The following is a 5,021-nucleotide window of genomic DNA, read 5'->3' as shown; positions in this document are numbered from 1 at the left end:
GGAGCGGCCGCTTGCTGAAGAGGTGCCGGCCGGCGTACACCCGGGTGCATTAAGCTCCCGTGCCGGCGTCGGAGACACCAATGCCGCCTCCGCCGGAGGCACCAATGGCCCCGCCATCGCATTATGCGAGTTGCTGGCCGTGAAGCTAGGAATCGGGGGCGGCCCCTGTTGGCCGCCCGCAATCCACGCACTCAACCCCGAGATCAAGGTAGGCACAAGGGCGGTGATCGTCGCTCCGAGTCGTTGTTCCACTTGCTCTTGGACAATCTCCGGAATCCACGCCACCTGTGCCTTGAGTTCTTGAACCTCTCGCGCCTGGCTTTCCGAGCTGGTCTTTTTCTCCTTCCGCACACCAGCGGTATAGTATGACCCCCATTTTTCGACAAGCCTTTGCCGGCCACACGACCAGCTGACGTCGGCTTACTGAGCTTATCCTTGTTCTTCATTATATTCAACCCCCTATTTAGAGTGGTGTCCCAAGGGTTGCTCTTAGTCGACCCCGCACTACTGCTTTCAGTCGCCTGCGGAAGGAATGTGAACCATTTAGAAATTCGGCTTCATTAATTAGAATGCAACCATATGGAGCTAATTACGCGGGGGTGTATTCCTTACCAGAACAAGCTCAAGCCGCCTGGTCTTTGGATCCGTGGTAAGCTCCTTTGTTTTCGGGTCCTTCTTGTACCGGGCCCTGACATAGTTCCTGGTCTGCTTGTCACCGTATTTATCGAAGAGGGGCGGTAGGCCTTGCTCGGCACGGTCCGCCTCCTCCTTGTCCCATATAGGCTCCGCCACTCTGTAACCGCCGGGACCGAGTGTGTGTTCCCCTATGTTCAGCTCCCGCATTTGTTTCCCCCACTCACTTGATTGGGAGCTTGCGGTGCTCGAGCAATTGATCTTGAAGTCGTTGTAGTCATCTTCGGTGATCGAAGGATTTTTCTCCTTGATCTTCTCATAACTCTCACCTTTCTCGATCATTCTCTTCACATTGCTTTTCCAAGTAGACAGGGCCTTGCTCATCTTCGTGAGGGCAGCATTGTTCACTTTATTCCCTTTGAGGCTTGTGTTTTCGAATTCAGCGGGGAACTTGTATCGTTCGTGCAGCTTCGTGAAGAGGAGGTGGCGCAAATTCCCCCGGTCAGGATGCCTCAGGTTCTCGGTGTTGATCAAGACGGTGCTCCGGACAATGCACCCGAGCTGAAGCGAGTACCCCTTGACTATTCGTTCGGGCGCCGTTGGATTCCCGTTGGAGTCCACTTCAGTAACTTCCTCCTTGAGGGTGCGGAGCACGATCGGGCGCCGGTCCTTCCGTTGCCTCTTCGGCTGGCTGCTATCTGTGCGTGCGCCGCCATCATCAGTGGTGGCATCCTCGGCGGCACCATCAGTGGTGGCATCAGTGTGGTCATCCTCGGCGGCACCATCCGTGGTCTCAGGATCGGTGGGGAAGGCGGCGGCCTCATACAAGTGAGGTTGTTCCTTCATCTCCTGGGACAGCTCCCAGAATGCCTTGTCGCCCGAACCCCCGGCCTCATCGTTGTGGGCCATGTTTCTCTCTAAATAGAAACAAAGTTTGGTCAAAAAGTTGGTTATTGTCAAGGAACAAGATCATGGTCTCATCATTTAGGGTTTGTCGACACCGAGGCATCCTAAAATCTAAGCTTTTATCATTGAGGGTTTTTCGACGCCAAGGCACCCTAAAAGCCTAACTTTTCATCATTTCGGTTTTTATCGACACCGAGGCACCCTAAAAGCCATGCATTAGTCACAAGTACACCGGGGCACTTGATCCTACTTAATTAACTACTAAGATACCCCGGCCCATGCATTAGTCACAAGTACCCCATATGTCCTATTTTTAGCAAAGTCATGCTAAAATTCACGGAAAATTTCAGCATGACCTTTGCTGAAAATAGGACATATGGAGTACCCGAATTTGCCGGAACGGAAGTTAATCGACATTCCGGCAAACTCAAGGGCCTCTCGGGGTACCTGCAAAATCATCACGACACGATGGTTGGAGACAAAACCCAGCAAACTAGCAAAATCATCACAAATTGTTTTCTGTTAAAGATGATCATCATCTTTACAAGTCTTTCTCAATGTGATCACAAGTAATTCAGAGGCATCACAAGTAATTCAGAGCATCACAAGGCATTAGTAGTTCAGTACATGAACAAGTTTTACAAACCCAGATAAGAACAAGTGAATTCTAGTCCCATTGACACTCCTGGTTTTCTACAAACACCAAGTACTAGGGCACACAAAAGTTCTGAAATTTGTGTGCCTAACTGAATTAACTGAATTTTCAGTAACCGAATAAACTGAATTTTCAAAACTGCAAGAATACAATCGAGAAAAATCCAACAGCACTAGAACTGAGCTGATTGACAGTAGTTTTGTTCACTGTTATGTTGGCCTAACTGGATGTTGGCTATCTTTTATAGTGTCTCTGTTACATGCCAGTTTGGTCATTGCTAACTTTTGATATGTTGTGTTTCTGACATATCAGAATCGGATATCTAAAAGAAGAAACAATATAATTTCTAACAAATCATTAGCCTGTTTGCTTCAAAAATAACAGTTCCTATTGAGATTCCTGGGATCCAATCCCAACCAGTCCATTTGATTAAAATGACTGGATTACTGGAATGAGAATACCAAAAGAACAAGATATAGTCTACAAAAAAAAGAAAGAATACAGCCAATCCCCATCACTGTTTTCCCCTCTGGTTCAACCCTCTCACCATTTAAAGCAAAAATCTATATGGACCATCCATTCCTAGTTTGCATAAGTATCTAGTTTTAATTTACCTTCACAAGAGCACCAATAACACCCAAGCTGGTAAGCCTCAAGTACTCAAAAGGTCTTGTCTTGCTGGTAGTATTCAGGAACGGGTACAGGTACAGTGGGATGTGAGCTGCAAAGGAAAAAGAAGAAGACTTAATTATTAACCACTGCTAGTTAAGATTTACTTATTCTGTAAAATCACCAAAATGAGGAAAGCTTTTTAACAATAAACAATGGAAATATTTAAGACTTGGCATAGAAACAGCAGCGCTCAGTACCATTCAAGAACGGGATCCTGGTCTCAGGGTGTGAAGCAACACACTGCAATTAAAAAAAAGTAAAATGAAATTGAGGGGCAGATGGCAAGCAAGCATGATATGAAAGCAGTAGTATTCTCAATCCACAACAAGGCCCACCAGGAGTGAGGGTTTCCTTTTCTTTCTCATGTAAAAGCATACCTGAAGAAGTGCAAGTGCATTGCAGACACGGTTTGATGCAACTGGCGACAAAGTAGGAGGTGAAAGTGAAGGGTAAATTGACACAATCTCCTGCATAAATTTTCAAAACAGCATGACAGACTGAATAAGGAAAATGTGCAGAACCATCAATAATTTCATATTGAAATAATCAATACACATGGACAACCACCCTTACTTAAATAACAAGAACTGCACAAGTACATATGTACTCTTGCCATTGCGACTGAATTTAGAACAGTGCAATAACTGTAACCTACCTGGAGCAGTGCAGCAACAGTGCCAAAGGAGTGCCACAGCAGTGGAGCAAGGTCTTGAAAAATCTCTCGTTTCTGAAAGAGGAAACTGAGAAACAGATTAGACAATGAATTTTCACCTCCTGCATCCCAGATTTGCAGCCACACTTTAAATGTTAAAGTAAAATAGCTCTATGTATCAACTGTCCAGTTTGGAATATTGTCTTTGGAAAGTTGATGTTTCACTAAGAAAAGAAGGGTCTGTCTAGGACACATTTATGTCACGTCTAACCTTGTGTCCACTATGTTTGTGGTGTATTTTTTTTTGCCCCAGCTTTTTTTTTGTTCCTTGTTGCTGCGTTATTTGTGGGAGCTTAGATGTGACATCCTTAGAAAACATTTAGATGTGAATTAGACAAAATCAGAAAAGAATGACGATGCTTGCATTAGTGGCTCATACCATGGGTTCACACTTTTGGTAGATAAAGAAGTGACAGAAAAAAATACTATACTAAGTAAACTTCATCACTTATCTAGATAATCTGCAGAAGTAGAACAGATTGTTTCTAACCTATAAATGTCTTCCTATATAGTTTAAACTGTTTAGATTTCCTAACACCACCTCCTGATAAGTTTGCAAAGTCATCAATAGGACAGGATTTCACAAAGTTCACACCCCCGCCCCCCTGTCCTTGAACAGGGTATCTCCACCAGATACTATAATTAAATGTGCACAGCCGAATACCCCTCCAGCCTGCTCCAGCACAAAAATATTCGTTGGAAGTTCACTTTTACCAAGAAACAAATACATCAGGAAGCAGGGGATATTAACAAAAATGCGCTTCTTGTGGTATTCACTCCTGAGAGATTGTATATGATAACTGCAGTATTTACCATTTTATTCAGGGGTACTATAACAGAAATGGGCACGTCTCTTGTTGTATTCAATCCTAACAGAACAACATATAAGATAACGGCAGTACTTTCCACTTTAATCAGAGCAAGCAGAACTAAAATGGATACAGTTATCTGATGCACACACCGAACTGCCATCCGAGTGTGTCCAACAGAGATCGGCAACCATTCCCGCTACGGATGCTAATAACAGGTAAACCATAGAACATGTTTAAAGAATGTATCATAATAAAAGCTACAAAAATCACATACCAAACCCTACTTGCTTTCGCTACATATCTACAAGTCTACAGCAAGCTAAAGGACTGCACAAAATCACCCAATTTTCTTCATACTCCAGATATGAGCAGGCAGAGTTGCACTAAATTACCAAACACCACAAGCAAGTCATAGAATCGCCCTAAGGAGATCGGAGAGCAACATTTCCATACCAAGCACGGATCAAAGATAACAGACAAAGACGGGCGTGCACTGATCTATACCCTATAACCTTAGATCACCACGTGCGCGGGTGGGGTTAGGGTTACCTCCTCGTAGAGAGGCAGGGGTCGAGGCGGCGTCGGGGCGGCGGGGCAGCGTCCGGGCGGCGGGGTCGGGGCGGCGTCCGGG

The 5,021-nt window shown here is 45.1% G+C and overlaps 1 long non-coding RNA gene across 1 annotated transcript; it reads right to left on the bottom strand.

The window, feature by feature from the left end:
* Positions 1 to 2,868: 2,868 nt before the first annotated feature.
* LOC119294147 lies at positions 2,869 to 3,659 on the bottom strand. The gene is made up of 4 exons (XR_005143352.1): positions 3,522 to 3,659; positions 3,244 to 3,333; positions 3,064 to 3,106; positions 2,869 to 2,915 (listed from the first exon to the last, which is right to left on the bottom strand). It is a non-coding gene; the product is annotated as an uncharacterized LOC119294147 (long non-coding RNA).
* Between the last annotated feature and the right edge of the window lie 1,362 nt (positions 3,660 to 5,021).

Source organism: Triticum dicoccoides, chromosome 4B (assembly GCF_002162155.2).
Source record: "Triticum dicoccoides isolate Atlit2015 ecotype Zavitan chromosome 4B, WEW_v2.0, whole genome shotgun sequence".
NCBI classification, from domain to species: domain Eukaryota; kingdom Viridiplantae; phylum Streptophyta; class Magnoliopsida; order Poales; family Poaceae; genus Triticum; species Triticum dicoccoides.
Note: the sequence above shows the minus strand (reverse complement) of the source record. Positions and strands in the feature narration are given on the sequence as shown.